The 20,394-nt window shown below is 47.8% G+C and overlaps 1 long non-coding RNA gene and 1 pseudogene across 1 annotated transcript; one reads left to right on the top strand and one right to left on the bottom strand.

The window, feature by feature from the left end:
• Positions 1 to 4,743: 4,743 nt before the first annotated feature.
• On the bottom strand, positions 4,744 to 14,605 carry LOC114212197 (uncharacterized). The gene is made up of 5 exons (XR_015768975.1): positions 12,850 to 14,605; positions 11,672 to 11,839; positions 10,860 to 11,141; positions 10,222 to 10,367; positions 4,744 to 5,934 (listed from the first exon to the last, which is right to left on the bottom strand). It is a non-coding gene; the product is annotated as an uncharacterized LOC114212197 (long non-coding RNA).
• A 1,838-nt stretch (positions 14,606 to 16,443) lies between these two features.
• On the top strand, positions 16,444 to 20,331 carry LOC148165076 (uncharacterized; annotated as a pseudogene).
• Positions 20,332 to 20,394: the final 63 nt, after the last annotated feature.

The following is a 20,394-nucleotide window of genomic DNA, read 5'->3' as shown; positions in this document are numbered from 1 at the left end:
TCCTTACCACCCACCCCCAGATCCGCCTGAAAAGTAAACTGTGACTGGAGAGGAACCTGGGCAGGGAGGACGGCGGGGGGGCGGGAGGGAAGCGGGGGGGGGGGGAGGAGGGGGAGGTCATCTGTGGGCCTGACCTTCACCTCTGCCCACGGGCCAGAGACCCTGCAGAAGTCCTGAGCTGGGGGTTCCTGGAAACAGCTTCCCCCCACCCACCCCCTCCCCATTCCTCTTTAAAAAAAAAAAAAGATTTCTTCCGAGCCAGACCCTGGCCACTTAAAATGGCCCACTGCCTTCTCTGCTCCCGCGAAGGCCTTTCCTGACTAGGGCCAACTCTCCCTGTATTACTGCACAGGGGAAAGTGTGTGCATGCCCCGGCAGGGAGCCCTGGCCAGGAGACCATCCTCTGCCCTTCTTCCCAACCTCAGATCACACCTTACCCACCACTAATGTCCCTTGAGCGTTTCTACCTTCACACCTTTGCTACACAGCGTTCCTCTCGCCTGGAATGCCTGTCTGCCTTCTCGCTGCTTACCAGAATCTCATCGCCTTTAAGGTCTCAGCTTGCACTGCCTCCTCCAGGGAGCCTTCGTGGGAGCTTGACCCTCCCCCTCCCAGTCCTGCTCCCGCTGCATTCTGGGTTTTTCTCTGACTGTCCTAGATGAATGCTGTCACTGACTAGCCCAACCCTCAGGATTCCTTTCTACCTTCCTCCAGGTGGGGGGTGGGGGTGACCTCTCCAGCATAGATGGCTCTGGGGTAGAGATGATGGTGAGGGCCCTCTTGAGCCACAGGTGCTTATGTAGAGCGGGCCAGAAGGGGTCTGCCTGCCCTTTACCTTTCCAGGGAAGAAAAAATAGGAGGAAAGCAGGTTGGAGGAAGCTACAGCTCTTGTCCTTCCTGTGTGTATTCAGTGTGTGTGCCTGGGGGACCTGTAGGGGCAGGTGTCTGGACAGCTGGAGCCAAGCTTCCAGTGACTTCCCAGGGTCCTCAAGATGAAGTCTCAACTCTGTGGGGCCTACAAAGCCCAAATAATCTGGCCCTTGCCCACCTTTGCAGCCTTACCTCTCTCTCTCCCCATGCTCCCATCCCCCACTCCCCTGCTCCTCCATTTCAGTGTCTGGAATCGGTACACACGTCTTTTTATTTATACACCATACATGTGATATTGGTACAGCTGCATGTAGTTTTAATTTACATGTGAGGTATTCTGTTCTACAACTCATGAAGTTTCTTCCTGCCTTCTCTCTGCACTCCCACCCACACCTCTTGATAACCACTCCAGTCCTGTTTGCCAATGATCGGTTTTTGGTCTGTGTCCTCCTCATCCTGATTCAGACTTCCCAAGATGCTCATCTCCAGCCTTCACCTACCTTGCACTCAGTTGTGTGGTTTACTTGTGCATCTCCTTGTGTTGTCTGGGAGTAGTGGGAGGGCAGGGGCTGTGTCTGACTCTCCTCTGTGCTCAATAAGAACCAGTTGGATACATAAATATACCTAGTAAATGTGCACAGGGAGCTGGGACTCTAGAAGTGTGCAGGGCTGGAAGTGGAGACAGAGGGGTCATCAGCATACAGCGGTACATTGAAGCCATGGGTGTAGCTAAGACAGCTCAAGAGGGAGTTTAAAGTCTCCGGGGCTGGGTGTCAGTTGTTTAGAGGTGACTCAGCCCTTAGGGCTATGATGGCAGGTGGCCACCCACCCACCACCACCTCCTCAGACATTCAGCCCTGTCCTCCCTGTAGCTGCTGGTTGCAGACCTTTTTGGTTCTAAGGAATCCTTTCTTCCATTGCCGCCTCCTTCCTGCCTCAAATCCTCTGGTCAGGTCCACAGGAGAAGGGAGTTTCTGTGACCTCCAATGGAGTGGAGTTCTAGTTGTCTCCTTCTCTCTCTCTCTCTCTCTCTCTCCTTCAGTCTTCCAACTTGTAAAATGGAGGCATTGGACTGGAGAACCCCACCAGCTTCAACGTTCCTTGAGTTACTTTCTAGAAGTTCATGCTGCCTAGGCAGAGTTGAGCGCTGGAGTTAATGGGGGTATCTCAGGCTGCCTAGGTTTGCTTTCTGCTGGACAGTGTACTGGGGAATCTAGATGGGACAGAAACTAGGGCAGAGAGTTGGCAAGGGCTGGAGTGGGAGCTTAGAGCAGGGAGCCCAATGGGTGATGGGGTTTGGGGGCAGGAAGAGAAGGAAAGAATAAGAGAAAATATAGGAGAATAAAAATAATCAAGTAAGTGATGTGTTTTCTCCAGCAAAGTGTCTCCCTGTCCTGGGATGGGCTCGCCAGATGTTCCCCAGATGTTGTTGGTGATGGGAAACATCTCCCTCTGGGATCCCAACTAAGCTCTTCCTGTTCATGGGGAAATGAAGGGTCTGTTCCAAGGCAAGGAGGGTGGGGTCTGGAGCAGCATCCATCTGTGACTATGGCACATACATAGGCAGAAACACACCCACACATCCTCAGGGAATTTCTGAATACTTACAAGAGTCCAGAAAATTTCTCAAACATTCAGCATCCCTGGACCACCCATTTTAGGTAAATAAAATAATTATTACTAGTTTTAAATAAAATTTTTCAAACTTAAAAAGGAATGATCCCATCTGAAAAACTAAAATTAAAAAGAGTAATGCCAAATGGGGGAAGATTGAGAATTAACCAGATCTATCATGCATTTTTGGTGGGTAAATTGATGCAGTCACTTTGGAAAATAACGTGGCAGTACCTAGTAAGGCTGAACATAGGTAAGCTCTGTGATAATCTAATTCTATTTCTCAGTGAATTCCCAAGAGGGAAAGAAAGTGCTTATGCCCACCAAAAGACACTCAGAAAAATTGTATAGCAGCTTTATTCATGAAAACCTACAATTGGAAACAACCCAGATGTCCAATGGAAACAAACTGTGATTTATCTTGCAGTAGAATGTTAGACAGCAATGAAAAAGAACAAATGCTCAGCCCATGCCAGGACAGGGTGAATCTTTATTATTTTTTTTAATTAAAGGATTTTTATTTATTTATTTGACACAGAGAGAGAGAGCACAAGCAGGGTGAGCAGGAGAGGGAGAAGCAGGCTTCCCGCTGAGCAGGGAGCCCGATGTGGGGCTCGATCCCAGGATTCTGGGATCATGACCTGAGCCAAAGGCAGATGCTTAACCAACTGAGCCACCCAGGCACCCCCAGGGTGAATCTTTAAACCATTATATTGACTAGGGGCACCTGGGTGGCGCAGTCGGTTAAGCGTCTGCCTTCCACTCAGGTCCTGATCTCAGGGTCCTGGGATCGAAAGCCCCTGGGATAGAGCCCCTCTTTGGGCTCCCTGCTTGGTGGAGAGTCTGCCTCTCCTTCTTCCCCTCTCTCTGACACTTCCCCCACTTGTGGGTGCAAGCGCACCTGCTCTCTCGCCCAGTCTCTCCCTCTCAAATAAATAAATAAATAAATAAATAAAATCTTAAAAAAAAACAACATTAAATTGACTAAAAGAAGGCAAGCACAAAAGAGCAATAATTCCATTTATTTATATGAAGTTTAAACAGTGGAACTAGATAGATAACATTACTTTTGGGGGTATTAATGGGGAAGAGCAATAACAGAGCCTTCTGGGAAGCTGGAGATGTTATCTGTCTTGATCTGGGCAGTGGTTGGACAGGTACATACATAGGTAAAAATTCAAGTTCTCTGCTTCGGATTTGTTCACCTTCCTGTATGTAAGTTTCACCTTGCTAAAAGGAGCAGGGAGGGAGGGCGTGGCAATCAGAGTGCAGTGATTGGGGCAGGGATGCCAAGTCTCAGCCTTCCACCAGGAAGTCAGTCTACCTCCTTCCTGGGGCTCACAGGTCAGGTTCAACTGTTTAGATTTCCGAGATGGTAAGAATTTTATTCCCCTGTGATTCTTAGGTGCAAGGGGCTTCATGTTATTTTGCACCTACGAGTTTTACAGTTTTCGCTCTCCTGCTCGGGTCTTCGATCCGTTTAGAGTTTGTTTTTATTTTTTTTTTAAGATTTTATTTATTTGAGAGAGAGAGAATGAGAGATAGAGAGCACGAGAGGGAAGAGGGTCAGAGGGAGAAGCAGCCTCCCTGCTGAGCAGGGAGCCCGATGCGGGACTCGATTCCGGAACTCCAGGATCATGACCTGAGCCGAAGGCAGTCACTTAACCAACTGAGCCACCCAGGCGCCCTAGAGTTTGTTTTTATATATGGTGTAAGGTCAGAGTCTAACTTCACCCTTTTGCATGGAATATCCAGTTTTCCCAGCACCATATTTTGAAAAGATGTTATTTTTCAACATCAAATCAAAGCAGCTGAGTCCACTGGAGAACTTCTACCTCCCTCAGCTGGGATACTCTCCAGAAAGCCACCCCAATCCCACCACCTCCGAGGCTTGTCTGAGGAACGGGGGGCGCCTTTCCCTGTCCCAGGTAGCCTGGCTCTCTGATTTTCAGTCCATGTTGTCCGCTCACGGCGAACATGCTCCTTACCCAAGCCTATGCATTCACGGAGAATAGCTGCTGTCTCAGGAACAGCCGAGCTGAGGTGGGGGAGGAGTCTTTAGTGAGGCTGGAAACGGGGACTAAAGTCCTGTCTCCTTAGGCCAATCAAAGGCCTCTGTCTGGCCAGCCCACTCACCTCCTCCGCTCCCCAGGCCTGTGTTGAGGAGTCCTGCTCATCTCCATCTTGCCTCATCCTCCTCCCCTCAAAGGAACTCACCCCTCCGGGCCCCCATCCCTCCACCCACCCTAGTCCCCACAATAAACTAAAGGGGTGGCTCCCAGACCAGCAGCCTCAGCATCACTGGAGAACTTGTTAGAAATGCAGATTCTTGGATTCTCCCCAGATCCACTAAGTCAAGAACTCCGGCCATGGGGCCCCGGCAACGTGTCTTCCACCAGCCCTCTGGTGGATTTGGATTTGCGAAGGGGCTTGGGCCCCACTGAGCTAAGGCCTGGGGAAGCAAAACCCAAGAAAGGGGATTGTCTTCAAGTACAGGTCTTGAACACTCTTGTTTGTCTAACCTGGAAGACTTTTGAATGGAGATTTGTGGATTAAAAATCTGAGCAGTGAATTCTGGGTCAAAGGATTTTGACAGATATTGCCAAATCGCCCTCCCTAAAAGTTGCCCCAATTTCACCCTCCAGGGTATCTAAGCAAGCCTGTTTCCCAACTCTCTCCCTGGCACCGGGTGTGATCAAACTGATCCAGTACTGATCTCTGCTGGTCTGATAGGAGAAATAAAGAAGATGCCTTAGTGTTTTCGTTAGCATTTCTCTAGTTATGAGTGAAGTTGAGACTTTTTTAAGCCACTTGCATTTCTCTCTAAACTGCTGGTTTATATTCTTTACATATTTCATACAGGGCTAAATATTTGAAGATTAAGGAGATGAGCCCTTCTGTCTGTCACGCATGATGCACTCATTCCCGCTTTGTTTTCTACCTTGGTTTATAGTATATTTTACACAGTATATTTTACACAGAAGTTTTAAATTTTTATATAGTCAAATTTCTTAAGTATTTAGGGATCCTGGGTTTTATGTGTTCCATTCCCTATCTTATTATTATAAATTCACCTATTCTTTTCTCTAGGGATTTATGGTCTATTTTTAATATGTAAATCCTTTATCCATTTGGAATTTATTTTGACTTAAGGAATGGAATAGTGTGCCCACTTTATTTTTTCCCCAAATAATTAGCTAATTTTTCAGCCACCTTTTTCTCCTAATTTAAACGTTACCTTAAACAGATAAAATATCTGGCTTTCTATTCTGGTCCACTGGGTTGTCTGTTTCATCTCTGGGTACCAAATTGCTGTACAAATTATAAAATTTCATAATGTGTTTTGTCATCTGATAGGTCTAGCCCCACCGTATTACTTTTCTTTTCCAGGACATTCCCGGCTCCTTTGCCTTTTTGAGCTTCATGTCATTTTTTGGACAAGTTCCCCACCTGACAAACAAACAAAAATATAGTGAATCACACTGACCAAAAAAACCAAAAAACACCATATTGAATTAATAGATTAATGGAGCATTGACATTTTTATAATATTGAGTTCTTTCTATTCAAAAGCACAGGATAGAAATTTCCCTCTCTAATTTCAATATTATCTTTATAAAAGCCCTTAGATGTCTTTAAAATATTTTTCTAAATATTTTATCTTTTTTATTGTAACTGCAATTTGTTCCTATTATATTTTCTGACAAATTGTATTTTTTTAATGTAAGGGATGTTTTGCATATTAACCTTGGAACCTGCCATTATCCAAATTCCCTCCTTTTTTTTTTAAGATTTTATTTATTTTTTTTTGTCAGAGAGAGAGAGAGAGAGAGAGCACAAGCAGGGGCAGCGGCGGGCAGAGGGAGAAGCAGGCTCCCTGCTGAACAAGGAGTCCGATGTGGGGTTTGATCCCAGGATCCTGGGATCATGACCTGAGCTGAAGGCCGATGCTTAACCGACTGAACCACCCAGGTGTCCCTATTCTGAATTCTCTTATTGTCTCTAACAGTTGTGCAATTTTCAATCATACCATTTATACATAATTTTGCTAGTCTGTTACAGTTTTGTTTGTTTTAAGCAAGGATGGTTGTGGGATATTTGTCAAATGTCTTTTTGGCATCTATTAAGATATTATATAGTTCTCCTTTGATCTGTTAATATGTTCTATTTTATTAGAGATTCCCTAATATTATTGAACCATTTGCATTACTAAGATGAACTTACTTGGATATGAGGGATGATTCTTTTGAGATATTGTTCATTTGTATTTGCTAATATTTTGAGGTTTTTGGGGTTTTTTGCCTCTCAAGTTCAATCAATCATATTTAATTTCTATTCAGATCTTCCACATTCCTTCTTACCATTTGTTTTCTTGATATGTCATGAGCTGATGGGGTCGATTAAAATGTCCTCTTGTGCTTGATCCAATTTCTACCTGCCTTATCTGTATATTGTTATTCTGAACTATCATATCTTATTCTTGACTTTGAAGCTATAGAGATTTATTATAGAGGTGCTTAGAGATTTCTAAAAACTAGATTCTTAATGTGGGTACTGCTGTCTCTACTGTTCAGCTTCCTTGCATCTCATTTAACATTTTCATTTTTAATTTAACCCTGGCTGATGGTAACTGAAGCCTCAGCCCAGTATTTTCTTGTATAACTTGGTTTATATTAAATTTTTAATTTTCCTAAGTTATTTTGGTAAAGATACATCTCTTCTATACAACATACAATAGGAGATCGTTTTACGATTCAACGTGAGTCTTTTTTCTATTATAAGGATGGGTTTATCTATTTACATTTGTTGATATAACTGATATATTAGTCTTAATTCTGTCATCTTATCTCTGTTATGTTTTCCATTTTAATACTTCCTCTGTTTTCTGTTTTACCATGTGTATTTTTTTGTCTTCTTTGATATGCATGTGTGTGTGCACATGTGTTTGTATTTTTGTCTGATGATTTGAAAGTTTACAGTCTGTTTCTAATTTTTCTAGTGGTTGCCTGTATATTAATTTATTTCTCTGCCAAGAGAAGAAAATCTTCAAATGTAAGGGAAAGAGTCATCTTCTCAAAGGCTGAGCCTTGACACCACAGTTCTGTCTTCAAATTCTTGATATCTTAGCCTCAACATGAAAAATGGTTGTAGTCTCGCCCTGAAGCCAAAGGTTCAGGGTAATCAAGGCATTGACCATGCAGGCTGAGCTGCTGCCTGAGCTAGTCATGGGCAGCCGAGAGAGGCCGGTGCCACAAAGGTATGCTGTATGTCGTGTCTTATTTCAGAGCCTCATGTGATTTTCTTTCCCCACCAGCCAGCATACTTTGTTCAACAGTGTCTTGTACTTGCTGTCCATTTCTCTGCACAATATTGAAGAGACATAGTCAGAGAGGCCATGAATTGAGTGCATTGACTCTTCTTGCTACTTGTTTTCACCCATAACCGAGATCAAGAGGCAGATTGTTGCCTGACAGCTGGTCTTTGTGAATACAGTGGTGTGTGGTTGGTGTTCTGATGCAAGGTGTGTGTGTGTGTGTGTGTGTGTGTGTTTTCTTTTAAATCTGTGAACTGATGCTGGTAGATCAGTCAGCATACCAACAGATAAAGGCGCATTCAGAAGAGGATGATTTTAGAGAAGCTTGTTTACAAGGACTATTTACAAACATGTAGGTGTAGGAGCACCTCGGGGGGATGTTGCAATACCTGGACGGCACAGCAGAGCTGTTACCATCAACAGGCCTGAAGGGAAAGGGAATGGTCACCAGAAAGGAGAGAACTGAGCAGAGGAGCCTGGCTACCTTGGGAGGCCCAGTGCCCGCCCCTGTCCCTGCTGAAGAACCGTGTCCAACACAGGAAGACTCACAGGCAGGGAACCAAGGGGCTAAATGCCCATTTTCACTCTCTTCCCTCTCCTTTTCCTGCTGGGTCTCCATAGCTGACCCCAGCTGGAAGCCAGAAGCTCATTCACTTCATCTTACAAGGGAATTTAGTGATAAATAGAACAAAGAGTCATCGCTTAGGTTTCCCTCATGTTTTTCTGAAAATATGTGGAGAGCTGATACATCAGGGGTACACCCATTAGGAATGCTTTCAACTACCAGTACTAGAGAATCCAAGTTACAGTGGCTTTAAACATAGAGGGGTTTACTTCTGTACTGTAACAGGAAGGCTGGATGTAGGCAGCCACTGACATTCAGTAATGTCAGTGCTGATGTCTCTAGAATTTTCTCAGCCTTTACCTTGTGCTGGTTGCTTCATATTTGCAAGATGACGGCCCAGTTCCAGGCATCATGACCACGGTTAAGTTAGGAAGAGAGGGAGAAGGGGTACCAGCATGTATGCCCATTTGATTCAAAACAAAACCAAAAACTTTCATAGATGTACCCTCAGCAGACTTCAAATCATATTTCATTGGCCAAAACTGGTTTTGTGGTCTCTTATAGCAGCCAGGGAGACTGGGAAAGTGGGAAATGGGCTGGTTATAATTGATTTAGACTACTTGTAATTAACTGCCTGAGATTGGAGATGTGGGTGCATGGATCAAAATCAGGAATCTGTTATCAGGAAAGAAGGGATGGAATAAATTCTGGATCAACAATGAACAAGGCTTACCACAAGTGGTTTTATTCAACAATAAAGCCAATTGTCTGCTAGCACTCACTCAGGACAGAAATTGCTCTTTCACACTATGTGCTATTGATTTTATGTGACATCCGAAAGTGTTGTTTGATCAAGTAATTTTGCCCAAAGCTTGCTCTGCTTTTCTCCAGTAGCCTACGATTTAATTTATAAGCCGTGGTTTTGAATTGTGTATTGGTTTTCGCTTTAAGTTAGACAACTTTAATGGTGCTTCTCTGGTTTTGATCTTTTCTCTGTCTTTAGTGGCAAAATGCATCATTATCACACAGACATGATTATTTCACCCATATTCTGGAAGGATTTGATTGGTTTTCTACCTAGCTTGCAGGGCCTGATGTGAAGATGATGCAAATGTCTCAGTGGGCCTCGTGCCACTATTTGACAAAGTTTCATAATAGACAATGCCTCAGGGACTAGAGGAAATGCATTACTAGCTGACAAAATCCTACTTTCGGATATTCAGTCCCACATCTGTCTTTCTGATTCACACTTTTTTTTCCACTTATGTAAAATCATCTCCTTCTACACACTCATCTACCCTGGTATATATGATCGCATTTGATATTGCACAGTTTTGTTACTATTTCCAATACTCCTTTTTTGCTTTAACAAACCTCTTTTGAACTACTGTTTCATCTTTATGATTTGAGGCCCCACTACCATAGCGTAGTTAACAACAAAATGGAAATATGACGAATGTAAACAATAACATGAATGTGGTTGAAAATATCTTAGCAGGGGCGCCTGGGTGGCTCAGATGGTTAAGCATCTGCCTTCGGCTCAGGGTCATGATCCCAGGGTCCTGGGATAGAGCCCCGCAGCAGGCTCCCTGCTCTGCGGGAAGCCTGCTTCTCCCTCTCCCACTCCCCCTGCTTGTGTTCCTTCTCTCGCTGTCTCTCTCTCTCTCTCTCTCTCTGTCAAATAAATAAAATCTTAAAAAAAAAATATCTTAGCAAGTTGAACTACAGTTAATGGCACTCTCTTTACTAAATATGAGCTGAATCGAACTGGCCAAATAAGTTCTGGTGGCACAGGGGCACCTACCAAACCGTGATGATCATTGCAAGGTAATGGATTTGTATGGAAATCATCACTTACCTCACATTTTTAAACAAGATTTATTTATTTATTTGAATGAACGGGGGAGGGGCAGAAGGAGAGGGAGACAATCTCGAGTAGACTCCCTCCTGAGTGTGGAGCATGATGCAGGGCCCAATCTTGGGAAGCTGAGATCATGACCTGAGCTGAAATCAAGAGGCAACCACTTAACCGACTGAGCTACCCAGGCGCACCACTTATCCCACACTGATGAAATGTACATAAACAAAATTGCTTGCCTGTGTGGCAGACCCTACCACACCCTCCTCGTGTCCGGTGGCACTCCCAATTCCCACACGTGCTCACGGCATCTCACCGCAAACACATGCGACGCTCAACCTGGGGTATTTCTCTGGTCACAGGATGGTGCTCAACTGGCATGCAGGGTAGGCTAGGAGTGCCAGGGAGCTAATGCCCCAGATGCAGCCCTTTACCTGAGTGGACTAGGGTGGGGCTCTCCGAGGCATGTTGCACACAGCGTCCCAGAGGCCCCAGCGGGACTGAGCCTCAGTTGCCCACAGCAGCAAACACCTATCAACACACCGTGTGGTGGTTTCGCTTTCCTTCCCCTCCCTACCTCCCCTTCTCTCCATTGGTCCTTCATGGGATCACTTCCCAAGTGAAACACTTCTACTCACATCTTTGTCTCAGGGTCCGCTTCTGGGGAAAATGAGCCCAAGGTCGTTTTTTTCTCTCAAATTCCGTGCTGGCCATGAGATTCATGAGCCCCACTTTAGGAAGGTCTTCTCTAGACGACTCTGCTGATTTTACAAAGGCCTGAGGCCCAGAGCCGGGGGTCATTCTATAGTCACAGGCAGGCCCGGTCCCCTGTGATGGAACCAGTGCAGGAGGAGGCCTGGATGCCTTTAGGGGCTGCATTGGAGGGTCTGACCCGAACTCCTGATGTGGCACACAGGGACCTTGAGGAATAAGGGATGGGGTGGCTGAGGGGCTGGGCCTGACCGCTCTGCACCTCCACATTCCCCTGAGCCCCTTCCAGCTTGTGGTCCAGTTCCTGCTTCCTGCCCCCACCATTGAAATGGAGGTTTTTCTGGGTCTTTCCTGAAGAAGTCCTCCCCAAATCTCCCATACATACACACACATGCTTCTCTCTGGGATCCCAGCTCTGTGGATCTCAAAGATACTGTGAGATGGATTCATGTCCATAGCAGAAGGGGAGAGATTTTTCTCTGCTTTCTTTCCCCCTGTTGCGACCCTGTCAACCATTTCCAGAAGAAGAAATTGGCTTCTAGCCCAGCTTTCTAAATATGATCATCTATTCCAAGTGCCCAACCCACAGACCTTTTCTTATTTCCATTTGACAGACTGGAACATCTAAGACCAAGACAGAAATTATATCATGAGCCCATGATCTGACTCTCAGACAGTGATTTGCCATTCCATCTTCACAGCAGGCCTGCGAGGGAGTCTGTTTAAGCCACAAACTTACCCTCATGGTCACCCACAACCCCAGGATGAACAGAGGCTGTTGGGGTCATGGTTCAGCTGGAAAGACCACCTGCCCTCCTGGCTGTGCCCTTTTCAGGTCCTTCACCTTGGTTTCTATGGGACCAACAGGGGTGTCATCCAGTGCAGCACAAATGTCCAGGGCCAGCCCCTGCAAGAAGAAATTCACTTCTATAACATTTACTGAACTCTGTAGCAAACAGGGACCTAGGTTCACTTGGGGAGCAGTGAGGGAGAGGGATCTTAATGAATCCAATGGATCCCTGCCCTCCCACAGAGAACTCATAGGCTAAGAAGTGGGATAATTCACTTATGAGAAGCTAGAGTATCCTAAGGACACAATAATAACAGTTGTGATGGTTTAAAAACACGTCCATAAATTCTTTCACACTCTTCTTATCCAAAGGGGGAATCTAATTCCTCTCCCCTTAAGTATGGGCCAGCCTTGGTGACTTGCTTCTCGTGAATACAAGGTGGAGGAAGTGATACTGTGTGATTTCCAAGGTAAGTTAGAAAAAGTGATATAGCTACTGCCTGGCTGTTTCCTGGGACACTTACCCTTGAAAACTCAGTCACAGGACTCCGAGGAAGCCTGGATTGCTATACGTGGGTGTTCTGATCGGCCCCAGCTAAGGCCCCTGATAGCCAGCTTTAAATACTACATATAGAAGTGGACACGGCTTCAGATGATCCCAGCCTTTGTGCCTCTCCAGTTATGGGCCATCTTTACTAAGTCCCCACCATCTTACAGATTCATGAGCAAAATAAATGCGTATTAAGCCACCAAATCTTGAGGGTGGTTTGTTATGCAGCAATAGATAACTGGGTCTGTACTAAGCTGTATTGTACATTTACTAGAAGCCAAACATTGTGCTAAACACATTACAGTTATATTCACATTGAATTCTCCAGACCGTCCTATTGGGTAGATACTATGGGAATCTCCATATTGTGGAGGAGTGAAGCTCGGAGTGATCATGTGACTTGCGGGAATCCTAGAGCTTGTAAGTGGCAGAACCAACCCCTGAGGCAGTAGTGTGCTGGTAAATGTTTACCAACCAGTGAGGGGTGGGGGGGGGGGCAGGGAATCAAGATCTACAGTGTTTGCCAATTTCCACCGTGTAAATTCTCCCACCGTGGCTGATTTCAAGCTACCGGCACCTCGAGAGAAGTTGGGAAGAGATGGGCACACTCCAGGCAGCTCTCCAGGAGGTTTGGGCCAGCTCTGGTGCACCACTGGGTGGAGGCCGCCAACACCGGGAACCGTGTCCTGAGATGCCAGGGACTGTAGTGACCACTGGTCAGGGGAGTCTTCTTGAAATGTAGGTAGAGCTGTGGAAAAGTCCTTTGGGGCATTCATGCATGCTGTTTACCAAACTGTGCCAGACAGTATTGTAGTCACTGATCATTAGTGTCATGTAACACAGACAAGGTCTCTGGAATTTTCTTTTCAGCAGGACAGAGACCAAGAGACTCAAAGGCATAGGGCATATTGAGAAATTTCAGTTATTCTAGGAGTGGGAGATGGAGAGGGAAGTGGAGCCCAGACTTAGCATGTCCCAGCCAGTGCCCAGGAGGGGAGATGGGCTGGTGTCTCCCTTCCTACTTCTGCTCCTTCCCTTTGGGGAAACCTCGAATCCAGAAAGTCTCAAGTCTATTAGACTGGGAGTACCCCCCTCCCAGCCCAAGGAGGCAGCTCCAGGAAAAGGAGGGGACATGGGCTTCCCAATGCTACCTCCACCAGCCTCCCTCCCACAGCCATCCCTCCAGGTGTTAGGAGAAGTTTCCTGAAGTTGGCCTTGAGGCTCCTCAGGCTGGGTCCCTGGCCCCAGGATCTGCGATGGGGATAAGAATCAGTGCACAATCCTGAAGTAATATCCACTTGGAGCTGATTCTTAACTGGAAGGGAAAAAAAATACTTCTAATCCAAAGGATTCTGTGCTCGGCAGGGAAGAATTACCTTGTCCAAGCACAGCTTCAGCGGAGAGAGAATTATGAGGAATCACTCTCTTCCAAGATGACTACATCCAACTGGTGTGATTTCTTCCAAGGAAGGGGATTTATTTTTTTTAATATACAAGATTGAAAATACTTAAAGCATGACATGTACAATTATTAAAAAGTCACTGAAATGTGAAGAATTAAGTTTTCCTGAAGTCTTGGATTGTGCAGAGTGGGGGTAGGGCAAGTCACTGAGGGGATCACAGTGCAAACAGAACATGGTTTAAACCAGATGTCCAAGGTCACCTCACTGCTCCTAAAGGCGGTGGCTGGACTGACACAGGGAGGAGGTCCTTCCAGCGACACTCTCCTCAGCCCCGCCCCTCCCAGGCTCCAGTGGGTTCTCTTCAAGTCCCAGTGCTACCCCAAGACTGTCTTCCAGTTCATTAGGAAAAACTATGGATCTGCTCTTTCTATAACATTGTATCTCTCCTGCCATGGGAGACTCTTTAAAAAAACAAACAGACAATTTTTTCTTCCATTTGATAAAATTCACACATGTACTTTGTTAAAAATATCCAAAATGGGGGACGCCTGAGTGGCTCAGTCAGTTAAGTGTCTGCCTTTGGCTCAGGTCATGATCCCAGGGTCCTGGGATCAAGCCCCCGCATCCACATCCGGCTCCTCCCTGCTTGTGCTCTCTCAGTCAAATAAAGAAAATAAAATCTTAAAAAAATAAAATAAAAATAAAAAATAAAAACCTTTTTTTAAAAAAATACTCAAAATGGAAGAAAATAAAAAGTTGGGCCTCATTCTGTCTACCTCGGTCTCGACTAGTGGCTCTATTACTAGGGCTTTTTCTTTTTGTCTTTTTCTAGAAGCAGTCTATGTACAGGATACACACACACAGCCCACACACTGACGTATGTATCCCTCATCCTACTTGACCTATAGGGAGCATATATCCCAGCCCTTCTGCTCGCCCGCCTGCCCTCCCTCCCTCCCTCCTACTCCACGCACTGGTGTCACTAGGCCTTGAGCATGGCTCTCCTTGTTCTGGGGTCTCAATCAATGCAGCTTTGGAAGATCCTTTCCTGGGTCTATTTTATTTCTCAATCTCTAAATATCAGAGGGCTTCGGGGCAGCGACCTTTGCCTCTTTTCTACCTACATTCACTCCCTAAGCAGCACCTTCTCCAGCCCGCGCACCCCCCTCCCGCCTTGCAGAGCATCCTCACCTGTGCTGGTTCTCTCATCCTTCCACTGGCTTCCCCAGACCCACTCTCCACCCTTCTCCTCCCAGCTCTGCGCCCGGGGACGGTCCTGTCAGGCTTTCCGTCGGGTTTGACCGCTGGCCAACACAGACAGGAGATCAGAGGGAGGTGAGTGAGGTCAGGATCTCCGTTTTCCATGTAGGGTTGCCAGGGATATACTCCTCTACCGAAGCTCTCCACTCCTGTCAGCGCCCAACATCCAAACCTGGATCTCAAAAATAAGTCCCTTTCCTTGGAGGAAATCACACAAGTTTGGATATTGTCCTCTCCACTTCTCTCTGTCTGTCCCCAAGTACCGGCAACTCTCACCTTTCCCGCAACAGAACTATGGATGGTCAAGTCCCCATTGCTACTAGCTTGGGGTGGGGGTGGGGGGTCCTTACTTGGTCCGGGTGGTTTCTCTACACCCTGCTACCCTCTGTGAAAGGCCCTTTCATTAAACCCTCCTCAAATTTCTCAATCCAAGTGCACCAGCTGTTTCCGTCTGCAAACATCGGTGCTACAAATTCCGAATAATTCTGAGATTTCTATCACCCCTGGACTCCTGACCCACGTAAGTAGCTCAGACTACTGATCCCTCAACCCGCTGGCTGAAAGGCCGGCTCCTCGCAGTCTTCCCCACCCTGGGAAATGGTAACTTCATGCTTGTAGGTGCTGATACTCTTATTCTTTGCCAGTCACGTCCGGTCTATCAGCAAACAATGGTGCCACGAGCCACCTTAGGAATTCATCCTTGCAGTCCCGTCCGTAGGACAAATCCCTACGAGCGTAAAAAAAAAAAAGAAAAAGAAAAAGAAAAAAAATAAAACAAAAAAAGAAAAAACAAAAAACAAAAAAGAAAAAAAAAAACAAATCCCTACGAGCGTAGGGGTTAGGTTAAAGGGTAGGTTCCTTTGAAATTCTGATTATATTGCCGAGTTGTTCCCCAACCTGGAAGGCCCAGCCAGTTCCTGTCCGCCCCGCCCCCTTCCCCCCTCCCCCTAACAGTGGGTATCGCTCCTGTTTCCCCACCTCTATCAGGCAGTATCAGACTTTTCGATCTTGGTTAACACAGATCGGTTTGTTGGTGTCTAACCAACCACGGCAATTCTACGCCGTGGGAGAAGCGAGGCCCTTTTCTCGGGGAACCTCCCCGGGGGTCTGCTGGAGCCGAGCTTGCGAACCCGACCCCCCCACCCCCCACCCCTCAGCCAGGCGCCCCGCCGACTGCGCCCACGGCTCCACTCGCTCCTTCGTTTTCCGCGCTTTCCTTCCTCCCCCCCCCCCGCCCCCCCGCAAGCTTCTGATTCCTGGAACCAGTCTCGGTGACCTCACGCCAGTGACTTCACATCCGGGACCTTCTGGGAATTCTCAGCGGCATTTTTTCGTAAGAAACCTAAACGGGGGAGGCGGGAGGAAGGGGGTGCGACGGAAGGAGGAGTGCGGAGCTTTTGGGGAAGAAGAGAGGGAACCGCAGGGGCAGCTTCCTCCTTCCGATCGGGGACGGGTGGAGCTGGCAGGGGCGTGTGGCCGAGTCGCAAGGACACGCGAGTCCCCGCCCCCGGGGCCGCCAGCCCGGCGGGCGCGCGCCCCCTCCCCGGGCCGCGGGCCCCAGCCCCGATCGCTACTGGTATGGGACCAGGGCGCGATTCCCGAGGGCTCCCAGGCTGAGCCTCGGCCCGAATTTTCTTCGGAAGTTAGATGTGCGTCTAACATGGCAGCTTTGCCACAGGTGGGGAGCGGGTATCAAGAAGGAGAAGACGGAGGTGGAGGTGATTATGGACTTGCAGGTACTAACAGTGCGGTGGGAGAGAGATGCACTAAGCGAAAAGGTTACAGTCGGGTTTTCCAAGCTCCAAAACTGCACAAGATTGAGAGGTCAAAGAAGGACACTCTTGATGGCTTTTGCTTTCTTGAAGAGGTTGCCTCAGAGCTGAGTCTTCCTCCATAATAGATTTTACAGCAGTGGTGGTATAAAGACGAATATGGTAATGTTGTATTAAGACAATTTCTTCTACCCAAAAATTCCTTTTCTTAAAAAAATTGATTTATTTATCTGACAGAGAGAGACACAGCGAGAGAGGGAACACAAGCAGGGGGGAGTGGGAGAGGGAGAAGCAGGCTTGCCGCGGAGCAGGGTGCCCGACACAGGGCTCTATCCCAGGACTCTGGGATCATGACCCCAGCGGAAGGCAGACGCTTAACGACTCAGCCACCCAGCCGCCCCTAAAAATTCCTTTTTTCCCCTTCTGATGTTATTAGAAGTTACCACATTTTCACAGGCCCTTGAAAGTATTGTGGGCCCCAGGCCCCCTGCCTGCTGTGCCCAATGGGTAAGCTGGCTCTGGGCAAAACCAGGGCTGTGTGACACAGCTTGGACAGAATATTATGGGGGGAATGGATGGAGAAAGGCTATAAAAACAGGTAGCAGCTGTACACGAAGAGCCTTGAATGACTTGAAGGAATGTGAATTTTGTGGTAGAGCTGGTAGGAAATTGCGGCCAGGCTGGACTGGAGGACCGACAGTTTGGAGGTGGCACCGGAGGTGGGGAGAACACTGGGGTGGCTGTTGCTGCAATAGGACACCTAAGTCTCAGAGGCACAGTGCAGATGGAAGGGTGGGGAAAGGCAAAGAGAGATTTGGGAAGCTGGCAGATTGATGTGAGGGGGTGGGGCAGAGAGAAGCCAGGGCTGATTCTCATGGAAAAGGACAAAACAAAGAGGAGAAACTGTACAGGTTCCAGGACTCTGGGAAGATCAAATGGAAAGTCCTTCACCAGTAACAAAGCAGGGAAAATGTGCATACCATAACAGGCTTGTGGGTGGCTTCAGAGTCACCTCTTGCCCAGATCTCTGCAATAATAGCTCCTACTAGGCATTCCAGCCCCCTCTCTGCTGCCCGAGGTGCCTCTCCAAAGTTCTATTTCCATTGGGTCACTTTCCTTATCCCTGTGGTCCAGAGGACAAAACTGCAGTCCTCTCCTGGGCATTTCCAGAATTTAGAATGAGAAAAATCCCGATTGTGTTTTCAATACTCTTTACAGTAGAACACTGTTCCAGAACTTCAGTTGGCTTTCTCAGTCTCCAGTAACTCACCCTTCCCGCCAAAGAAACAAATAACAACTATACTTGACTCCCATCTTCCAATGCAAACACTGGGTTTCCTCCAGAGCAGACCAGGCTAAAACCAAGGGCTGGGGCAGGAAATACACTTACGGGGAGAAGAGCTGGGCTTCAGTGACAGCTTGAAAGATAAACCTTCATTTATTCACTCTAAAACATGGATCAGGCACCTACTAAGTGCTTTTGTACCATTCTGGCAGGCACAGGGGATGCAGCAATAAACAAACGAGAAGTGATTTGTCATGGCGATGATATTCTGGTGGGGGAAGACTCCATGTGGACATGGCACCCCCCAAAACTGACCACGTGTTTTTCTAGAACTTTGTCTCTTCCTCATTAAAAGGTGGTGTCTTAATACCCCTTGCATTCAATCCAGGCAGGCTTGTGACTCATTTGTAACCAACAAAGTGCAGCAGGAGTGATTTTGTGTGATATCCAAGGCTGGGTCAGACAAGGCAATGCAGCTTCTGCCTTGTTAGTTGGGACACATGCCTTTGGAGCCTTGAGATGAAATGCAGGAAGTCCAACTACCCTGAGACTGCCATGCAATGAGGAAGCCCAGGCCGGTGGAGAGGCTGTGCATATGTGTTCTGGCTGATATCCCAGCCAATAACCAGCATCAGCTGTCAGACACGAGTGGATGAGCTTTCAGATGTTTCCAGACACTAGCTGTTAAATTACTTCAGCCTTCAAGTCTTCCCAGCTGAGGCCCCATACATCATGGTACAGAGACAAGCCATCCCCCTGTGTTCTGTCCAAATTCATGACCCACAGAACTCGTGAGTGTTATAAAATGGTTGTTTAAAACCACTAAGTGTGAGGTGCTTTGCTATACAGGAATAGTATTGAGAACACTGACAATAAGCAAATACGTGAGCAAGATAATTTTATATTGTGGGAGGTCTCATGAAAACATGAAACACCATGATAACTTGTTGGAAGGCCTCTTTTGATGGGGTGCAGGTGGGGAGGGGCGATAGGCAGGGAGGGATGGGTCAAGAAAGGCCTTTCTGGAGGGACATTAGAACGGGATCTGAGTGAAAAGGAGTCCAGCCACTGAAGATCTGAGAGAAGTGACTTCCGGGCAGAGGATACAGCAGGTGCAAAGGCCCTGAGGCAGGAATCGGTTTGGTAAAGATCAAGGCCAGTATAACTAGGGAGATGTGTGTGAGGATGAGAGTGGTGGCAACAGTTGGGAGAGGAGGGCAGAAAGACAAGTCATTCTAGTCTTAAAGGCAGAGAAGAGTTAGATTTCAGACTGAGTGAGCTGGGAAGCCACTGGAGAGTATTTACACGAGAGCGACTTGATCTGGCAAACTCTCAGTAAGAGCTTTGGCTGCCAGGTGAACGACAGATTGTTAGGACAGGGGGAAGCAAGGAAGACCACTTGGGAGGCTATGGCAGTGGGCCAGGAAAGCGGGGAATGGGTGATGGCCCGAGGCAGCGTGATGCCCCTGAAGATGGGGACTGGTGGCCAACTCGGGACACAGCGGCAGTGGCAGGGAGTGACGAGAAGGGAGGAGGCGCCCTGCCCGGCAGGTCGGTCCCGGGTGGGGCCGCGACTTGGGTGAGGACCGGAACCCGCACCCGCCTGTAATCCCGGAGGGAGGCTCCGAGCAAGGGCCGGCCAGGACGGCGCGTACTGGCGTCCAGCGTCTGCCGCGCGGAGCCGACCCCTGGCTGCGCGCCTGCCGGGCGTTTCCGGGCAACGGCTGCAGCGGCCCGAACGACCCGAACCCGGCGGCCTGGGTAACGTCATCGTCACCGTGGAGACGGCGGGCGGGAACGCGCCCCACCTCCGCCTGCCCCCGCCCCCTGGGCGCCGCCTGCGGCCGGGCCCCACTTCCAGCCCCGCCCACTCCGGGCGGGAGGAGAGGGTGGAGCCTGGGCCTCGGCGGCGGGTGTGGCGGCAGGTGTGCAGGGCGCTGGGCGAGACCTCACCGAGCGGCTGCTACTCTCCTTGGTGCACGCTGCCGCCAGCGTGCTCACCACCCACCCACCTACCTCTTCCCACCCTTCCCCCTTGTCGTCCGGACCCGCTTCAGTGTCATTAAGGCTACCTCTACGGAGATGCTTTCCCTTGACCACCCAAGCTAAAGTAACAGCCACTTCTCGTGGGCTGACCTCGTTTTTATTTCCTTCACAGTATCGCTCGCTTCTAAAGTTATCTGCTTGTAATACATTGTCTTCCCTCTTTAAACCCCAGTTCCGTGAAGTCAGGGATAAATTCTGCCTTGTTCATCTCTAGCCTCAGCATCGTGAATGGAACCTGGCAGGAAGTAGGTGCTCAATAAATGTTAGTCGGATGAATTACTGAATTCACATAATCATTTCGTTCATCCGCGCCTTCATTTATTTGACATTTACGGTGTGCCTTCTAGGCACTTTTG

The sequence above is a fragment of the Eumetopias jubatus genome, unplaced genomic scaffold (assembly GCF_037043125.1).
Source record: "Eumetopias jubatus isolate StellerSeaLion01/CBP00866 unplaced genomic scaffold, mEumJub1_p1.0 scaffold_1, whole genome shotgun sequence".
In the NCBI taxonomy this organism is placed as follows: domain Eukaryota; kingdom Metazoa; phylum Chordata; class Mammalia; order Carnivora; family Otariidae; genus Eumetopias; species Eumetopias jubatus.
Note: the sequence above shows the minus strand (reverse complement) of the source record. Positions and strands in the feature narration are given on the sequence as shown.